At 33.5% G+C, this 22,316-nt stretch overlaps 1 pseudogene across 1 annotated transcript; it reads right to left on the bottom strand.

Moving 5' to 3' along the window:
* Positions 1-15,849: 15,849 nt before the first annotated feature.
* On the bottom strand, positions 15,850-15,930 carry BDCG_16517 (annotated as a pseudogene). Its single transcript has one exon. The product of its transcript is annotated as a tRNA-OTHER (tRNA).
* Positions 15,931-22,316: the final 6,386 nt, after the last annotated feature.

A 22,316-nucleotide genomic window follows, 5' to 3' on the forward strand; every position in this document is an offset into this window, starting at 1 on the left:
GTAGCCTGCTGAAAAAGTAAAAAGAAGGAATCTCAGAGTCTACTCATCAATAATCACACTCTCATTAAACTCATTCTTCACTGTTAAAGTCTTCAGCATCAGCATCTTTGTTTACTGAGAAGTTAGCACTGCAGTGCTGCAGAGAAGCATGCTATAGAAGAGTATAAGAGATGCTGAAAGTGTCAACTTATTAACTTACAAAACATCTCAGTTATCTGCTTCAACTGAACTGAGATTCTCTTCAATCAGTGATTAATCTCTGTGACACTTTCAACAGTGATACTGGCTGACTCCTTCTTAGAGTCAGTCATTCTGAGATGTTTTTTCATCTCAGAGATTCACACTTTTATCTCTTTTTACAGATGAGCAAGAGAGACCTTCTCAGTCTTGATAAAATCTATCAATACTTGAAGCTCTGAGACTCTTACTCTGTACTGCTTGAGCATCTAGACTTCTTATCAGAGCTGACACAATGTCTTTCTGTGAAGTAATACTTACAGAGAGACAGGAGTCATTGTTACAGACATAATAGAAATAATAAGAGTGAGAGAAGAGATAGATACATAAAATCCTCTCTTTCTTCAGCTGCTTAACACAGCACAGACAAGTAGCAGTGTCAGTCAGAGATCATATCAGAGTCTCTCTACAGAGAGAAGACAAAGAAACTGCAGAACTCTGCAGACTCAACTCAACAGCATTCTGAGTAGAGCTCAGACATGTCATGAAAGAGAAACTATGAATTGAGCTTCTCAGAGCTGCTGTTTTCAGAATCAAGCTCTTTTCAGAGTTCTCTCTGAATGATCACACAGAGTCATACATCACTGTGTTGATTGAAGAAGGGAACAGTGTTGCAATGACAGTGAGAGAGGCAGAAAAAGAACTGAATACAGATGAACTGACTGACAGAAGAAATAACATCTCACTGCAAGACACAGTGACTATCATCACAGTCGCAAGAGAAGCAGGAGAAGAAGAAGAAGATATAGAAATAAGAGTGATACTTCTACAGCTCAGTGATACTGCTATCTTCATCTCTAACTGAGCTTTCTTAACAGTTACAGAGACTGCAGCTGCATCATGAAGATGTTTACTCACTAGAAAATGTCAGAATAAGTCCTTGATTATTCTTCAAGAACAATACTCTTATACACTCACTATTACAATTGAGAAGAGAGGAAAGAAAAATGTTTCATGAAGAAAGAGAAATCTTTTTGAAAAATCCTGTCACTACTGTTAGCTTTGTCTCTAAAAACACATCACTTTTGCAGAGAATTTCATATATAGAATGGAATATATTGAGAGATCTGCAAGTCACTTATTAACTATGTTTTTCACATTTCAAATTGATATATAAGGAAGTCACTTATCACATATTTGATTTGAATGAAGATGGGAAAAGAAAGATCTATACAGTCAGCAGAACAACTCATCTATTTCTTTGTACAGCATATGTACTGTTAATTAATTAGCAACTGTTGCTATATAACAAAGATAATTCCTAATTCAGTAATCTTGAGAACATAGAGACTATGCTCTTAAAGAGAAGAGTATTATCACACTTCTAGCTGTGTCAAGACTCTGTTGTGATTTCATATGACTTATTGCTTTCATATGAATGATTTCATCCTGTCTGAACTGGTTTTCAACCACTCTATAACATCATTCAGATGTATTATAGAAAGATTTAATTGATGAATATAAGAACTCTGCTTTTATACAAGATCAGCAGATTACTCTTTCTTGATAATAAGACACTGCTGAGATATCACTCCAGCTATTCTCACTTATGAAATGAGAGAAGAGTATTCACTCATTATCTATATAGAATAGCTAGATGCTGGCTTCTTATTAAAAAAGTCAGTGATTTATTTTTCTTCTATTGAAATATATATGAGAGTTACTGTGTGTCTCATACAATCTTCTTAGTATACTAAGTATCATATCTGTGATATTCTCACAATAACCCTGTAGCCTACGAGCTCACTATTCAAGCAAGATAGTCAAGCTCACTTATATGACTTTTCAAACAACTATCTCTACATGACACCGCCGACTAGTCACCGCTTCGGTTCCGCCACATTACAATAGATCACAGTGTAGCAAGAGAAGGTGTTAATAATTACTACATCTACTCTAGTCACATGCCACTTCAATCTATTCATTTAGTGTAACTCGCGTAGTTAGATTACAACACAATAACATTATTCTTCAAGATATTTATATAATTTACACTGAATTGATTATTAATTGATTTTCAATCAATTATTAATTACTTAAATATATAGATTAAATTTACTTCTCTGATCACTTTTTATCAGCTGATAAAGCAGAGATATCACTGTTTATAATAGTATCTTCATCTCTTTCAGTCTTATTATTATATCTGATCTTCAGATCAGTTATCAATTCTGTATCTTTTTCAGATCAGTCTCTGACTCTAAACAGTGTAGTCTTACTCTTTACTGTAAGTCTCTCTATAAGTAATTTCTTACAGACTCTAGCTAATAGTTTCTGCAAAGCTCTCAGTGCTGTTAGTACTCTCTACAGTCTTACAGACCTACAATTATCTCTTTTCTACTCATACAATCTCTAATCAGATATATGTAAATATGTCTAGATTTTCTATCAATGATTCTCACACTGCAGCACATTTTCACAATTTCATTGTTAATAAGAGATAAGTTCTCAGATATCTGTAAAATTCAGGTAATTAAGATAATATGAATGTTATGAATTTGTGATAAGAGTTGATCTGAATAGATGAGCTTTCTCTTCATATCTTAATTATTTTCAGGCTGAATACTTCAGTATAACTGAGAAAGTGAACACAGCTTTGTAAGAGATATCTGATTACACATATAGATAATCAGCTCTCAAGATTCTGCTATAACTGTATATACTCTGATATCTGACTTCTCTGAAGTCTGTGTATTTCTGACAGTCTTCATATCAAATATAATAATTATCTATACTGCAGATATAATACTCTCTACTTCTTTAAAAAGAGAAATTAATAGTCACAGAGAAATTAAGTATTATAAGTATTAAGAATATAAGTATGAGTTTTCTTTATTTTTTCTTTATTAATCTCTAAATTATGTTCATAGTTCTGTTTTTATTTTCTTTGTTTTTTAACTTTTAATAAGAATATAATTTCTTCTTTTCTTTATATATACTGTGAACTATTCATCTTAGTAGAAACTCATTATTTTATAGACTAGAATTTATAAATAACAGTGTTAATATCTTTATTATAATCTGATTGTTAGTAAAGACTGCATCATTCTGACTTATTAGAATTTACAGTATAAAAGTCATATCTCAGCTTTCACAGATATCTTATCTGCTTAAATAATTCTCAAGTGAACTTATTCATCTTATCAGAATATTCTTATCACTGAATCTTGAATCAGAGCTTATAATCTTGCTTCTCTGAGTTAATAATCTCTTTAATCTGATATTCTCTTTCACTCTCTAGTACTTTAGAAACAGAGTGATAAGTTACAGAGTTCTCTTCTAAGAATTTCTTATATTCACAGAGCAAAGAGATATAAAAAACATTATATATTTGTAACTCAGATAATAGTTTCAATCTATAGAACTATAAGCTAACTTTCTTTACAATCTTATAAGACTCTGTTCATAAGAGATTCAGCTTCTTACTAGATCTCTGTATAATGATGTTTTCTAGACTCAGTTAGACTCTATTATCTTTCTTAAAACTCTTTATAATATGCTTAAAGTCATAGTATCTCTTCTAATACTCTTGAGACTTTTTCAAGAATTCACAGACTTTCTTCTGAATATTCTGAATTCTCTCAGCTTATTCATAGACATTATTACACTCTATAGTGTACTCTCACAGATTTATCAAGATTATCTACAGATAAGTCTCAGTGAGTATTTCAAAGAGAGTTTTATTTATACTAACATATTTTAAATTGTTGTACACAAACTTTATAAGCAATAATCAATGCACTCAGTCATTCTGATTATATTATTATTATTATTATTATTCTTCAATTATAGATGTATGCAGTCAGAGACTATGACATCTACCTGAGAACTTTTAGTTCTCAGGGTTTTTCCTATATCTGTAAAGTTAACTATTATACATTCATCAATTTCAGATATGCAAAATCAGAAAATTTCAGCTCAGAATACAAAAACTGTTTACAAATTACAGTGTTTTAACATCATCTCATACTTTGAAATCATTTAACAATATCATGACAAAGAAAAAGAGAACACAGTCTTAAAGATAGACATATTAAATAGATAGATAGAAAGAAATTGAAAGAAAAAGATAAAATAAAGAAAGACTGTAACAAAACAAATTATTAAAAGATAGTATATAGCTGTTTTAACAGACTATATCTGATTGATTTTCTCCTCTTCATATTCAGATAATTCTGAATTTAGTCATTTTCTTATAGCTGCTTGAGTTTCTGATAGAAAGTCTATTAAGTATTTAATTCCTGTCTCAGTTGAGAATAAGAATCTTATATTTAATTGATTTAGATCATACTTCTCTTTCAATCTGGCTCTGAGACTATTGTATAATGCACAGTGTATTATAATATGCTCAGAATTCTCATTTGTGTTGCAGAATGAGCATTCTATTGAGTCAAATCTATCATCAAATCTTTGTATATAAGATTTGAAATAGCCATGTTCTAGTTTCAGCTGTATTATAGATGAGAATATTTTCTTTTTACATTTAATTGAACAAGATTTTCACTTGAGTTTTATTTCAAATCTTGAATAATGTATACTCTTCTTTTGTTTCTGCCAGCTTTCATTTCACTTGTCTAAACAAGATTCTTTTATTTTTCTCTTTATAAAAGACTAGAACATAATTTTTTGAATAGATCTGCTTAATTCTGCACTCTTTTTTGCAGCTGAATCAGCCAATTCATTATCATGAATATTCATATGAGCAGGAACTCAGTGCAGATGAATTATCAGCTTTGATATTCTTCTCTTTTGAATTTTTAAAACAGAGTTTAAGATCAGTTCAAGATTCATTTGATCATTATGAATCTGACTATTTCTAAGTCTTTTTAAAGCAGCTTAACTATCAGAGAATATTCATATCTCTTTCAAACAATTTTCTCTTTTATAAGATTTTATTTCAATGAGTTTGAAAGCTTTCACTATTACAAATAGTTCAGCATCAAAGACTTCACATTCAGAGCCTAGATTTCAGAAATCTGAGATAAAATTGATATTATCTTCAGTATAAGCAATGCCTGCACCTAATCTATTCAAGTTCTCATTTTTTGAGTCATCTGAATAAATCAGAATAGAGTCTTTTATATTGATTATAGAAATTCTCTTCAAATGCTGTTCATATTCTTTCTCTTTTAATAGTTCACTTATTTATAAGTCTATAAGAGATTCAAGCTTTTCTCTTCAGAGAGATAACTTCTCATGATCAACTTTTTCAATATTTAAAGAAGAAAATTAATTTTTAATCAGAGAGCATAGTCTGTACAGTTGAGAAGGCATTTTCTTTGAAGAATTATTTTCATTTCAATCAAGAAATCTATTTCAATTCAGTTCATTTTCAGAGTTAATTGATGAAAATGAAGAAGAGACTCTTTCTCTGATTATATGATTTGAGCTCATCTTTACAACTCTCAGAGTATAGTTCATACAGGTCTTTTCAAATCTAATAACAGAAGAAGAAATTGAAGCTTCAATTTTCATTACTTTAATAGAAGATGATTTGAATGCTCTCAGAATTCTTCTCAAGGCTCTGTTTTACAGACTTTGAAAGAGTTCAGTGAAATTCCCTTGATTATTTCATTAAACTTGAACTTCATAATCAGCTACTGATGTAATACAGGCTATATATAACTGTCTCATAGCCTGAAAGGATAGACCTCTCTCTGTATTTAATAGTCTGATTATATTATTTAATAGTCTTTCTGCCTTGACAGTTCTTTATTAAATGTGATATTTAAAATTCAACTTGAAGTTTAATCATACTTCTAATCATTTAATATTTACACTGAGTTTAATCTCTCTATTTAAAAGAGTTAGAGATAGTTCTTTCTCATTGAATCTAGAAAAGAAATGAATTAACTCAGTTTTATTCATATTAAATTAAATTTGATTGATATCTACTCTAATAAAGATTTTCTTTGCAGCTTCTTCAATTACTTTCAAATTCTCTTTAATAGTTTTTGAGCTGTAGACTAGATCAATATCATTCATATAACTCAGAGATCACACTATTCTCATATTTCTATTATTAAATAGATATACAGTGTATATTGCAAATAAAATGAGTGAGATTGAAGATCTCTGTGATACTTCTATTTTTATCTCAGTCTTGTCTTATTTCATTTCATCAAAGAAGAGTTGTATACTTCTTTTAGATATAAAACAGTTAACTCATTTTATTAGAGAAAGTAACAGTTTTAATATCTTCAATGTCTGAATTAACTTTGACTTTGAAACATAATCAAATGCTTCTTTTATATCAATAAAAACTGCAGTTAAGACCAGATTCTCATGCTTTGCTATTTGAATATCATGAACAACTGAGAGAACAGTGTCAATTGCAGAACACTGTTTTCTATCTCTCATTTATTCACTGAATAAAAGAGAATCATCTATAGAGCTTATAAAAGATAGTTGAGTAGCTATTATCTTTTCTAAAACCTTTTCTATGTGATTCAAAGGTTGCTTAAGCCAGCGTACGATTACAGGCGTACGCCGGCTTCTTATATTGTAATCTCGTACGCTAAATTAATTAGTGTACACTATGGCCCCTTTACACTCATACGCGTACGCTAGTAGTTCAGAAGCAGCCGCGGTATTATCTGACAGTCATACATTCTTCTGAACCACATCCTCCCTCACCAGATTCAGTCACGCCCACATGACCATGTTGTACGCCCTAGCTTCATGTGAATTAGCTTGTCACTAGTGTTTTGTGATTGTGTGACCTATCCCTGATTCAGCTAGTGTTCTGTGTACACTCTCATAAAGAAACTTCCACTATATTACATCACTCATTCACTAATTTTTCTCATTCTTCAACCATCTTCTTTCTTTCATCATCATTGAATGTCATCATCATTCAAGATTTCTATCCCTTCTTCTGTTCAACTCTTTCTATCTGTTCATCTATCACATTGTACGCGTTCCTGACAATGGCTCCCTGTTCCCACAACAAGCATCATTATAGTGCTCATACTGAGCAGTTTGTTAGCAGTAAGTGTAATGTGTTGTGAAACATGATCAGGACTTGTTTATCTTCTAACAATTGCTAGAATGTACTATTATGAATGGCACACCTTCTTCATCTTCTTATACATCCTCTTCATCTTCTTGTACATCCTTGACTGTTTCTCTCTCAGCAGGTTCCTGATCATGTTTTCTGGCATGATTTGCATGGACACAGATGCTGATATGTTTGTTTTTATTTGTGTAGAATCTTCATGTGTTGACAGATTCATGTCTGCTGATGATAGTGAACTCAATGTTGAATCATTGATTGAGAACTTGGAGAATGTGATAATGAAGGAATTGTCTGTGCCATATGTGGCTGAGTCTTCTGCATCCCTCTCTGCTCTCTCTGTTCCTTTCTTCACTGCTCCCCCCCAATCTCCTACACCTGTCCCTGTGTCTGGTTCTCCCGCTCCCGCTACCCCTGTTCCCATGACCCTCACTTCTGCTACTTCTGGTTTTGCTGTCTCTGCTTTTGTTACCAGCTCTTCTCATTTCAAGGAGATGTTGTGTAGGCTTAATGAACCATATCTCTCAGTGTGTACACTTCTGCTCTTCTTGCTGACTCTCAGAACAATTTATTGTACAAAGACTGTGTATAATATGACTATCTGAAGCTCGGTCGCGGATGCTGATTATTACATTCATTTTAAATATTCATGGTGAGACAATTGTTCATTCATATCAGAGAATCATCTTTCTTCTTAACAGTGTTAAGATTGTAAGTCTTTTTCTTTTCATCTTTTTAATCTGATGCTGATTTTTCTGTTCTTAGAAGAAATCATTATAGGTTTTGCTATGTATAAAGTCATGATGTTCACAGACATCAAGGAACTTTTTATAACTGTAAAGTTCAACATTGTGAGAACATTCACTCTGATGAATTCCTTCAGAATGATAGATCTGTATCAGTCTATTCTCTGATGTCTGTTGTTCAACTTTGTGATGCAGGCAAAAGATATCTGTGTTTTTGAGAACAGAAATGCGGATGTTGTACTCTTTTACACTCACAGGCATGAGGCTTGTACACCTTGTCTGAGGTGTTGTTGTGGGAATGAGCCATTCACATGCTGTGTTCTGCTTTCTGCATTTCTCTGTGTTTCTCTCTCTCTTTCTGAGGAGTCTTGTGTGTGTTGTAATTGTGTGTACAATTCTAAGACCAGTGAGTGTTTGTTTGGTAACTGTTCTCATCTCTGATTTTGTGATTTTTGTATGCTAATAATGATTCTTAGTTGCTCTGATGTCAGAGATCATTCTAATTGAAGATGACAATGCTGCTGAGACTATTCTCTTCTATCTTCAAGCTTCTCTCATCACTTTCTCTCTCTTCTCTGCAGAGAAGGTTGTGCACACACTGAGTCATAAGCATTCAGTCTCAGATAGCTTCTGTTGTTCATCCGGTTCTGTGTCTTCTTCTTCTTCTGTTTCTTTCATCTCTGTTCTTTCTGCTCTGGCTTCTGATTCTGTGAGTTCTGTGCTCTTCTTCAATTTCTCTATGTATACGCGTGCGCATTTCTATATTAGCATTCCAGCCAATCTTGTGATCAATGATATTAATGTTGTATGCAGAGTGGTAGAGGAATCAGAGGCATGCACAGTGTTATTACAAGAGCAGCTTGTAACTCTTGAATTTCTTGCAAATCTCGAGTTTTGAGATTTTCTTTGTTTTTGACGTTTTTCGGGTGGTGTGGTGTTGAAAATAGATTAAATATGTGACATATGAAAATGAATGAGATGTGTATGATAACTTTTGTCTTTTGCAGCTGACTCTTACAGTTGATGACTAATTCATTATCTCTTTTCTTACACTTTTTCTCTATCTGCTAGTCACTACTCTTACACAATCTCTATATGATACAGCATTCAGTGACTAGGTTTGACAGCTTTCAACTTTTTATGATTCTGTCTTGTGCATTATACTGTCTCTCTTCACTCACTCAGATCACTACAGTGAACAGCTCATTAAAACTAACCTTGTCTGATCTCTGAGTGTCTTCAGGAGTTGAGATGGCTTGGTTTCACACATTCATAGATGTTTCAGATAGTTCATTCTCTGTGATCTTCATGATTGAACTGATGTAAACAGTTGAATTTAACTCTGAATTCCTTTTTCTTCTGTAATCTGACTCATGTGCAAGTCTGCTACTTTGAGACTGCTCTTTACCATGTTGTGTCTGCTGTCTGCAGCATGTTATTATATGACTGACTACAGTCTTATCACTTATTGAAGTGTGATATTTGTCTGATTTCTTCATTTCTTCTCATTCTTTTCTTGTAATTGTGAAAAGATTAGAATAAGTGAGATCATCTGGTTTGTAAGTGTCTATGATTTCTCTTACTTTGTGAGACTTTTCAATTGTAAGTCTCTTCTTTTTCAATGCTGATAATAGTGCTGTGAATAATCATAATCTGCTCAGATCTTGTATCTTTGCTTTCACAAGTTATGAATCATTAATTAAGTTGCATAAGACCTGTCTCTCTGATTCTTTCAATGTGTACATTCCCAGAGGATGTGATTTGAGTATTTTATATGGCTCAAACCACCTAGGTTGGAACTTCTCAGGACTCTCATTGTGTATGAGAACTCATGTTCTCATCTTGAGACTCAATTCCTTAACAAGTGAGTCTTGTATTCTTTTCAATTGAATTGCTCAGTTCAGGAGTAACTTGTTAGCTTTTGCGCGTGCATGGCTGATCTCTTTCAATCTTGGTTCTGTGTCCGCGACTGTTATGTCTGTGACTGCTGTGTCTGTAACTGCTGTTTCCTCCCCCACCTTTTCCGAAGCATTCTCCGGGATGCGCGGATGCAATCCATACAACAGGTAGAATGATGAATGCTTGGTGACTGCATGCTGCCGGATTTGTGTGACTAATAGCGCCTGCCTGAGATATTCATTTCATAATCTTGTAGGCTTGCTCACTAGATATTTCATCAGCATGTTGCTCAAGATTCTATTCAAGCATTCCATCTTCCCATTCGTCCGCGGGTGATATGGCATTGTTCTATGATGTCTTGTCTGTAACTGGCTCATGAAATGCCTCACTGCTTCTTCTATGAGGTTCACACTGTTATCAGTTAGAATCTCACGCGGCATTTCATAGTTGACATAGATCTCATCATGTAGGAACTTCACTATCACCTTCTCTGTCACCTCTGGAACTGCTTTTGTGACTGGCCAGTCAGTAGCATAATCAATAGCAGTGATTATTCATCAATTTCCATTTGGTGTTCACAGCAATATGTCTATGAGGTTCACTTCTCATTGTTTGAACAGTTGTATCATACACTTCATCTGATGTTGCACTTCCTTGTGTTCTAATCCTTTCTTAGATTCTTTCGCAACCTGGCAATTCGGGCACTTGTGAGTGTATGCCTGGATGTCCTCAGCCATGCTTGGCCAGTATGCTCTTGATTTGAGTACACTCATGAGTCCAGAGCTTTCTAAGTGACTGAATTCCTTGTGCATGTGAGTCATCAAGTCATGTCTAAATGAAGATTCTAGATAGGGAGCTTCTGCATATTCTAGATTATGGTAAAGCATAATATCATTTTCATTTCTCAATTTTCCCAGCTTGAAGTTTGAAAGCATCTCTTCTACTACTTTCACAAGATGCTTGTCATCTGACATCTTGTCATTCTTCAAGTGAGAGATTATGGTGTTTACTCATTCTGATTCCTTGCATTCTCTCAGTGTGTTTAATGTGAATGTTTCTTGTACCTGGTTCACAGAATCCTCACTCATGAAATCAGGTCTGTGACTGATTGTATTCAGCATCACTGCATCTGATTTCTTTCAGTATTTGATATGAAGATTGTACACTTGAAACTCTGAGATTCAATGTGCTAAATATTTGAAAGATTTTGTCATTGATTGTAGATAGATGAGGCTTTCATGATCTGTGATCACTGTTGTCATATGCCTGTTGTTGATATATCTATCTCACAATGTCAGTGTGTGCTTGATTGCTAGCAATTTCTTTTCATACACTGAGTAATTGAGCTCAGCGCCTGATAGTTTTCTATCATTATATACCACTGAGTGCAGCTTGTCATTCTTGCTCATCTGTAGAAGAATGCCTCTGATAGCTCATTCAGATGCATTCATCTCAATGTAGAAAGGTTTATCATGATCTGATTGAATAAGCACTGAAGATGTTGTTACACATTCTCTCAGTGTGAGAAAAGCCTCTTCACACGCGGCATTTCAGATGATTGAACAAAACTTCTTCTTTCACAGATTTGTATCTGTTTCTCTTAAGAGATCTGAGAGTGATGCAGATATTCATGTGAAATCCTTGATGAACCTGCAGTAGTATGAGGCCAACTCAAGAAACTGTTGTATATGGTGTACATTTCTCAGCTGCAGTCAATTCACTATGACATTCAATTTCTCTGAGATGAGATGTATACAGTCATCACTCACTACATGTCTCACAAACTCCAACTCTTTCATTTCAAACACATACTTAATTGGTTTGATGTAGAGCTTATGCTCTGCCAGAGTTGTAAGTACTTCATCAAGATGCTTCAGATGTTCATTATATGAGTTTGAAAAGACTAGAATATCATTGAGATATACAAGATATGAGGTTTCATTCTGTTTATGAAGGATTGTATTCATCATCATTTGAAAGATGACAGGCACATTTATCAGACTGAATGATATTGCTAGGAATTCAAACTTCTCTCATTGTGTATTAAATATGGTTCATGAGACTGACAGTTTGTCTACACAGATCTGTCAGTATTCTGAGAGAAGATCAATCTTTGATAGATATCAGGTGTTTCTGACCATATTCAACTGTTGTTGAATCTGTGATAGTGAATATTCATTCTTGATCATTAGCTTGTTGAGTGCTTGATAATTGATACACATCTGCTACTCTTCATCTGCCTTTTTCATGAATAGGACTGGAAAGCCTCACACACTTGATGAGAGTTGTATGAGATCATATTCTAGAAGGTCTGTGATCTGACACTTCTGTTCTTTGAGATGTGTTTGTGACAGAGAATACACATTCTGATTGACTGGTTTTATGTCCTCTGTGTCAATCTCATATACAAATCCTTGTTTCAGCAACAATTTCAGTGAAAGATCTGTTCAGAAGATCTTTTCATGCTTCTTCAGAAGCTTCTTTATACACTTATCCTTCTGTATATCTTTTATCTTGATTTTCTCTGCTTCTGAGTCCTGTATGACATACAGGATGCTTTCAGATGAGGTCTTGTGAATTGTTCTCTTTGCTTGTTAGTATGTAAGCAGATTTAATCCTTCTATATCAGGGGCATGGAATGTCCTTCTCATATCAGTTGATAGGATTGTATGAATCATTTTCTTCCTATCAGTCAACTGTATATGGCATGTATGTCATTGAATCTGTGAATTGAACCTTTGAAACCAATTGAGTCTGAGAATAAGGTTGTATTTCACATTCTGCAGCTCTTGTACTCAAATATAGCAAGATCATTCTCTGAAGTGCAAGAGAACTCTTACTTTTACAGGTGATATCAAATATTAGTTATCAGATAATCTTATGTGTCAGAGATTCTTCACTCAGTGAATTTCTTTCAATCTTCAGATTATATGATTATCAATATATTGTATTAAAGCTTCTGTGTCTGCTAACACTTTTGCAGCCATCTCTCAATTCTTACTCAAGTGTCCCTTATACATTAACATTTCAGGCCTCAAGGCATTGAGGTGGGCGTTCACTTCATCCTCGCCCGCACCTCAGTCAGGAGCCTGCTTCTTCTTTGCATTCACAGGATTCAGAGGATCATCTAACACAGGCATCTCTTTCACTTTGAAGACTTTTCATAGAATATCAGTGAGTGCCTTCAAGCTCACTGATCCTGCTAGTTTTTTAACTGTGCACACTGGATGCAATCTTTTGCACCATGATTTTAGTGTCTGCAGTTGAAACAAGCTCGATGCTCGCGACATCAAGGTTTCCACTCAGAGAATCTCTTTTTCAGAGGATTCAGCACTTTAGTGATGGCATTCAGATCTAGATTCATCACATTCAGGTGTGTGACTTGTGTTGTAGAAGTCTGATTATCTGTTCTTCACTGAGACATACTTGATTGCAGTATTTTCTGTCACAATTGACTCACTTGTTTCCATACAATGAGGATATTGTATGCTTTCTTCACTGTGCCTGGCTGTGAGGTTAAGCATTTTCATTTCACTCTCAACTTGAGCATAAGATCATGAATGAAGATCTGTAAACAGAAAGGTGTTGAAAGCTCTTCATTCAATATGAGATAGTGTAAGCTGAAGTGTGTGAAGTATAATATAAGATCACTTACTTGTCTATACTCAGTGAAGCATTCATAACACTTATCTCATGTATTCACTTTCTCAAAGTTGTGCAAGATTCACTTGGAAAACTCATTTCATGTTCATGAGAATGAATATTACTTCAGATCTGTGAGATTCATCTTTTCATCAGTTATTCATAATAACTTCACTTTTCCATGTAGAAATGCAGCAGATCTTAAGACTTGTTGGAATTTCATTGACTGTCTGTCTGTGAGTTCATGTTCAATCTGATAATATGATTGCATCTGACTTAGTCAGCTGATTACAGCATTATTTTTTCAGTTGTCATTGAAGCTTGATGGCTTCAGCAGATCTCTCAGCTTGATATATCTCATACTCAGATTCTCATCCTGTGCAGCAGTCTCTGATGATGTGTACACTTCTGAAGAGGTCATGAATGATCATGGTGAGACCTTCAGGTTCAGCATAGTCACCTGTCTGTGTAAACATTCAATCTCCTGCTGCAGGCCTAAGATCTGGTTTTCTCTATTCTTATTGATGGTGGCAATTGCGTCAGCGAAGCTCTTCATAGTGAATGCTTGATTTGCAGTGAATGTCAATTGTTGTTTGACCTCTGTCTCAGCCTGTCACTGCATACACAAGGCCTCAATCTCATTTAGAATCCTTGTATGTATACAGAGCTTCAATTCCAGTTCAGCAGTCTCAGCTGCTTTTCTTACTGCTTCAAGTAAACCCTCTGAGAGGTTCTGCATACCTTCCAGTTCAGGTAGCAGAGAAGAGTGTTGTTTGTATTGATTAGAGAAGATATTCATTTCAGTGGTTTCTCATTGATTATATGATGTCTATTGTTATTGCTGTATCATTATATCACTATATCACTGTATTATTATATCACTATATTGTTATATCACTATATCACTCTGTTATCATTGTACAACTTCAGTGATGGCCACTCCTCCTTTTATTCTTCTTTTGAGTAGGGAGTGAACTTCTTTGAATCTGGTTCACTGCTCTCATCTCCTTTCTCATATCTCATTCATTCATGTCTCATACATGGCATTCGCCTGGGTGTGGAGTTTTTCCTCAACAAGTAAAGCAGCATCAATCAGATGCTCTTTCACTCACTGCTCTTTATACACTATCTTTTGAGATGTTCTAGAACCACACTGGCATGATAACTATGAATCACTTTGTAGGCAGAATTATCATGCCCTGGAGGAGCCTGCACTTCTCACCAGTTTTTAGACATGCTATCAGATGTGATTCAAAGGTTGCTTAAGCCAGTGTACAATTACAGATGTACGCCGGCTTCTTATATTGTAATCTTGTACACTAAATTAATTAGCGTACGCTATGGCCCCTTTACACTTGTACGCGTACGCTAGTAGTTCGGAAGCGGCCGCGGTATTATCCGACAGTCGTACGTTCTTCCGAACCACATCTAGACAGTTCAATAGAGATATTACTCTATATAACTTAGAAATTGAAGTTTTTCTATTAGGTTTTACAAGAATCACTTCAGTGGCTTCTCTCCAGCATTCAGAATGATATTCATTTTTCAAGAGATTGAAAAAGAGCTTAAAATATTCATTCTTTAAGTAGGAATATATATTTTGAATAATCAAGTGATTAATTGAATCAGGACCTGCAGCAGTCTACGGGCGCTAGCCACCCGCAGGATGCACCTTAAGCTAATTACATTTAACCCCCTATAATTAACTGACCACCGCGTCCGTCCTCTCGGGCCAGCCACTAATTTCCAGGGGTGTTAGTTAGTGGCTGCCACTGCCTACTTGGTGGTGTACACATCAAGCTTCCAGTTGCTGATCTCGGCCCCATTAGATGCTCATAGGCCTATTAATCAGCCATTGTGGCCTCACCCTGTGTTAGGGACTAATCATAGGCTTGATGACTGCAGTCCTCTCTGCCAGTATTAGGGCTTGACAGAGAGCTTGCAGGCTCTAGCCTATCAGGGTGCTCTGCCTAGGGCCTAGATATGTGTCTAGACCTGCTAGTCAGATGATTTTCAAAATCATTTTCTGTATTTGAGAGAAAGCTAGGCTCTGATGACAGCCCTAGTTAGGGACTCACTTAAGTAGTGTATAATCACTACATTAGGCTTGACTCTATATCATTAGAACCTTGACAGGTGCACAGTAGAATAGTGGGACATTGACACTCTATATCAGCTCTGATGAGTGTTTGCAGAATCTTGCTTAACTAGTGACTTGGCTTGCAGTAGAGAGTTCTACCCTGTATCAAGCCTTACTAATTAGGCTCAGCCCCTATTACATGGGGGCTTTCATGGGTAAGAAGTGGCAGGTGCCAGCGGTGGGATTCGAACCCACGCACCCCTAATGTGTGCAGCCTTGGTTACCAGTCTTACTAACTGGGCCACGCTGGCATTCTGATTATAATTAACATAGTATTACAGATACTGTTTTAATATACTTATCAGATATTCTATCTAACTATCTGTCTGTTGATGAAAAGCTGTGCTTAGATCTCATGAGATCTTCAGTATAGTTATCAGATCAGATTAGAACTTCTCTATATAAATTAATTCTCTATCTGAGATAATGTTCACAGATAACTCATACAACTGAATCATATTATAAATAAAGATATGAATTAAATTCTTTGACTTTAAGTTCTTACAGATGAGTATAAAGTGTGTTATCTGAATAAAGTGATATACTATCATCAGTACACTGTTAAAGCAGATATTATATATATTCTTACTTTCAGAGAGACTTATAAGAGTATTCATTTCTAGCTGTTTTCAATATTTCTACAGAATGAGTAGAGAAGTAAGTTCTTTATATAATCTTTATATAATCTGAATCACACTATCTGTGAATTCTGATAAATAGTATAAGAATTCATTATCTTCTTTATAAGTTCTTATATCTTTGATCAGAAGTATTTTCTTATAAGTAACTTATAAGTTCTAGTATCTGTAAAATAATCTATTAGAGAAGAGTTATGATATTCTTTAATAAGTTCTATATATAGAAACTCATTTATAGATATATAAATCTGATTCTCTCTTTATAAGAGATTATTTAAGTCTCTTCAATTCTTTATTTCTGCAGAGTTGATCTCTGCTGTGAGCAGTTTTTGAATATACTGAGTATATTTATTCTTCAGTTACAGTTCAGACAATCTGAATAAAAGATCTTATAAAGACTTATACTCTGTTTCTTCTTACATTAGATCTTCTACAGTACTTCTTAAAGTCTGCAAACTCTTCAGATTATAGATACTCTCTTCAAGAATTCTTATAAAGATTCTCAGAGTGTTAACTCTCAGTATTATAGAGAGTAATTGTACAGACTTCTTCTCTCTCTTCTTCTTCTTCTCTTACAGAGAATTGAGAGACTCTTTAATCAATCTCTTTGTAGCACTCAGTCTGAGTATTCTGTAAAGCTTTTCTATCTTCTCTAGTCTCTCTGTATCTGTTATTCTAGTGTTCTTAATATAGTCAGATCTGTGAGAGAATTCATCTGCTGAGTTCTTAGTTTTCTTGATATACTCTATCTTGAATCAGAATTCACTCAGTCTCTGAGCTCAGTAGATCTGCTACTATGAGAGTTTCTTAATTAAAGTAAACTGTTATAAGCTATCATGATTAGTTCTAACAGTAATCACTGTTACAAGACTCTCAAAGTAGTGATATCAGTGACAGAAGAATTTCACTATTATAAGAAGCTTCTGATTATAAATATTATAGTTAATCTTCACAGATTACATCTTCTACAAGAAAAAGATCACTGTGTGATTCGGAAGAACGTACGACCGTCGGATAATAACGCGGCCACTTCCGAACTTGCTTACGAGAGTAAAGAGGCCATAGTGACCACTAATTAATTTAGTGTATAATATATAAGAAGCCGGTGTATGCCTGTAATTGTACACTGACTCAAGCAATCTTTGAATCACATCTGATAGCATGTCTAAAAACTAGTGAGAAGTGCAGACTTCTTCAGAGCATGATAATTTCATCTATAAAGTGATTTATAGTTATCATATCAGTGTGGTTCTAGAATATCTCAAAAGATAGTGTATGAAGAGCAGTGAGCAGAAGAGTATCTGATTGATACTACTTTACTTATAGAGAGAAAACTTCACATTCAGATGAATATCACATATGATACATAAACAGATAAGATGTAAGAAAGAAAATAAGAGTGATGAATGAGATTCAAAGAAGTTCACTCTCTACTTAAAAGAAGAATAAAAAGAAGAGAGTAATCATCACTGAAGTTATATAATGATAACAGAAATTATATAATAATATAGTAATATAATGATACAGTGATATAATAATAGACATTGTATAATTAATAAGAAATCACTGAAATAAATATCTCTTCTAGTTAATATAAACAATATTCTTCTCTGCTATCTGAACTGAAAGATATGCAGAACCTCTCAGAGAGTTTATTTAAAGTAGTAAGAAAAGTAGCTGAAATCACTGAACTGAAATCAAAGCTTTATATATGTATAAGAATTTTAAATGAGATCAAGGTCTTGTATACACAGTGACAGGCTGAGACAGAAGTCAAATAACAATTGACATTCACTGTGAATTAAGCATTTACTATGAAGAGCTTCACTGATACAATCACTATCATTAATAAGAATAGAGAAAATCAGATCTTAGACCTGCAGTGAGAGATTGAATATTTACACAGATAGATAACTACACTGAATCTGAAGATCTTATCACAATTATTCATGATCTCTTCAGAAGTGTATATATCATTGAAAACTGCTATGTAGAAGAAGAATCTGAGTATGAAATATATCAAGCTGAGAGATCTGCTAAAGTTATCAAGCTTTAATAACAACTGAAAAAATAATGCTGCAATCAGCTGACTAAGTCAGATATAATTATATTATCAGATTGAACATGAACTCACAGATAGACAGTTAACAGAATTTCAACAAGTCTTAAGATCTGTCATATTTCTACATGAAAAAGTGAAGTCATTATAAATAACTGATGAAAAGATAAATCTCACAGACTTGAAGTGATATTCATTCTCATGAACATGAAATGAGTTTTTCAAATGAATCTTGCATAACTTTGAGAAAGTGAATATATGAGATAAGTATTACAAATACTTTACTGAGTGTAGATAAGTGAGTAATCTTATATTATACTTCACACACTTTAGCTTACACTATCTTGTGTTGAATAAAGAGCTTTTAACATCTTTCTGTTTACAGATCTTTATTCATGATCTTACATCTGAGTTAAGAGCAGAATAAAAATACTTAACCTTATAATTAGACACAGTGAAAGAAGTATACAATATTCTCATTATACAGAAATAAGTAAGTTAATTATAACAGAAAATACTGTAATCAAGTATATCTCAGTGAAGAACAGATAATCAGACTTCTATAACACAAGTTATATATCAGAATACAATGAATCTAGATCTGAATATCATTGTTAAAGTACTGAATTCTCTGAAAAAGAAATTCTCTGAGTGAAAATCTTGATATCATGAGTATTGAGCTTGCTTTAACTGTGAACATTAAAATCATGATGTAAAAGATTACACTCAGTATACACAGTTAAGAGAAGTAAGAGAGTTAAAAAACTAGCAGAATCAGTGAGCTTGAAGACACTCACTGATATTCTATGAAAAGTCTTCAAAGTGAAAGAGATATCTGTGTTAGATAACTCTCTGAATTCTATAAATGTCAAGAGAAAGCAGGCTTCTGACTGAGAAGTGAGTGAGAATGAAGTGAATACTCATCTCAATGTCTTGAGATCTGAAATGTTAATGTATAAGAGACACTTGAATAAGAATTGAGAGATAACTGCAAAAGTATTAGTAAATACAGAAGCTTCTATACAATATATTAATGATTATATAATTCAAAGACTGAAAGAAATCTGCTGAGTGAAGAATCTCTGATGTATAAGATTATCTGATAACTGATATTTAATATCATCTGCAAGAGTAAGAGTTCTCTTACACTTTGAAGAATGATCTTGCTATATTTGAGTGTGAGAGCTGCAGAATATGAAATATGACCTTATTCTCAGACTTAATTGATTTCAAAGGTTCAATCTGCAGATTCAATGACATACATGTCATATATAATTAACTGATAGAAAGAAAACAGTTTATACAATTCTATCAACTGATATGAGAAGAAAATTTCACATCTCTGATATAGAAGAATTAAATCTGCTTATATATTAATAAGTAAAAAGAATGATTCACAAGATCTTATCTGAAAGCATTCTGTATGTTATACAGAACCTGAAAGTGAAGAAAACCAAGATAAAGAATATACAGAAGAATAAGTGTATGAAGAAGCTTCTGAAGAAGTATGAAAAGATCTTCTGAACAGATCTTTTACTGAAATTACTGTCAGAACAAGAATTTATACATGAGATTGACATAGAGAATGCAAAATCAGTTAATCAGAATGCATATTCTCTGTCACAAACACATCTTGAAGAATAGAAGTATCAGATCACAGATCTTCTAGAACATGATCTTATACAACTCTTATCAAGTATGTGAGACTTTTCAGTTCTATTTATGAAAAGGATGAATGAGAAGTGATGAATATGTATTAATTATCAAGCACTCAACAAGCTTATAATTAAGAATGAATATTCACTGTCACAGATTCAACAACAGTTGAATACAGTTGAAAACACTTAATATCTATCAAAGATTGATCTTCTCTCAGAATACTGGCAGATCTGTGTAGATAAACTGTCAGTCTTATAAACTATGTTTAATACACAATGAGAAAAGTTCAAATTTCTGATAATATCATTCAGTCTAACAAATGTATCTGTCATCTTTCAAACAATGATGAATATAATTCTTTATAAACAGAATGAAATCTTATGTCTTGTATATTTTAATAATATTCTAGTCTTTTCAAACTTATACAATGAATATCTGAGATATCTTGATGAAGTATTTATAACTCTGACAGAGTATAAGCTCTATATTAAATCAATCAAGTGTGTGTTTGAAATGAAAGAGTTGAAGTTTGTAGAACATGTAGTAAGTGATAACTGTATATATCTCATTCTGAAGAAATTGAATGTTATAGTGAATTAACTGCAGCTGAGAAATATACATTATGTATAACAGTTTCTTAAGTTGATCTTATATTACTGTAGATTCATCAAGAATTTCACATGAATATCTGTATCACTCTTGAATCTCTTAAGAGAAATGAATACAAATCTGTGAAAGAAGAAGTTTCATTCAATCATCTGAAATACTGTGTGTGAAGAGACTTTTCTCACACTGAGAGAAGATATAATAACATTCTCAGTGCTTATTCAATTAAATCATGATAATTCTTTCTACATTGAGATAAATGCATCTGAATGAGCTATCAGAGACACTCTTCTACAGATGAGTAAGAATGACAAGCTGCATCTGATGATATATAATGATAGAAAACTATCAGATACTGAGCTCAATTATTCAGTGTATGAAAAGAAATTACTAGTGATTAAGCATATACTGATGTTATAAGATAGATATATTGACAATGAGTATATAATAATGATAATCACAGATTATGAAAGCCTTGTCTATCTACAATCAATGATAAAATCTTTCAAATGCTTAGTACATTGAATCTTGAAGTTTCAAGTGTACAATCTTCATATTAAATACTGAAAGAGATCAGACACTGTGATATCTGATACAATCAATTACAGACCTGATTTCATGAGTGAGAGTTCTGTGAACTAGATATAAGAAAAGTTTATATTAAACACACTGAGAGAGTGTAAGAAATCAGAATGAGTGAATATCATAATCTATCACTTGAAGAATGATAAGATATTGAATAATAAGTATCTTATAAGAGTAGTAGAAGAGATGCTTCTGAACTTCAAGCTGAAGAAATTGAAAAATGATGTTGTACTTTACTGTGATCTAGAATATGTGAAAGCTCTCTATCTAGAATCTTTATTTAGATGCAACTTAATGACTTACATGCATAAGAAATTCAGTCACTTAGAAAGCTCTGAACTCATAAGCATACTTGAATCAAGAGTATACTGGTCAAGCATGGCTGAGAACATTCAGATGTACACTCATGAGTGTCTGAATTATCAGGTTATAAAAGAATCTAAGAAAGAGTTAGAATGTAAGAAAGTATAATATCAGATGAAGTGTATAATACAATCATTCAAATGATGAAGAGTGAATCTCATAGATATATTACTGTGAATGTCAAATGAAAATCAATGAATAATCACTGTTATTGATTATGCTACTGACTGGCCAGTTGTGAAAGCAGTTTCAGAGATAACAGAGAAGATGATGATGAAGTTTCTATATAATGAAATCTATGTCAACTATGAAATGTTATGCAAGATTCTAACTGATAATGATGTGAACCTTGTAGAAGAAGCAGTGAGGCATTTCATAAGTCAGTTACAGACAAGATATTGTAGAACAATGTTATATCATCTGCAGATGAATGAAAAGATGAAATGCTTAAATGAAATCTTGAACAATATGCTGATAAAATATCTAGTGAGTAAGTCTACAAGACTATGAGATGAATATCTCAGACAGATGCTGTTGAGCACACAGATTCAACAGCATGCAGTCTTTAAGCATTTATCATTCTATCTGTTATATGAATTGCATCCGCACATCTCAGAGAATGATTTGAAAAAGATGAGAGAGAGAACAGTAGTTACAGATGCAGCAGTAGCAGTTATAGACATAACAGTCATGAACACAAAATCAAGATTGAAAGAGATCAGTCATG

The sequence above is a fragment of the Blastomyces dermatitidis genome (genome assembly GCF_000003525.1).
Source record: "Blastomyces dermatitidis ER-3 genomic scaffold supercont1.2, whole genome shotgun sequence".
NCBI lineage: Eukaryota > Fungi > Ascomycota > Eurotiomycetes > Onygenales > Ajellomycetaceae > Blastomyces > Blastomyces dermatitidis.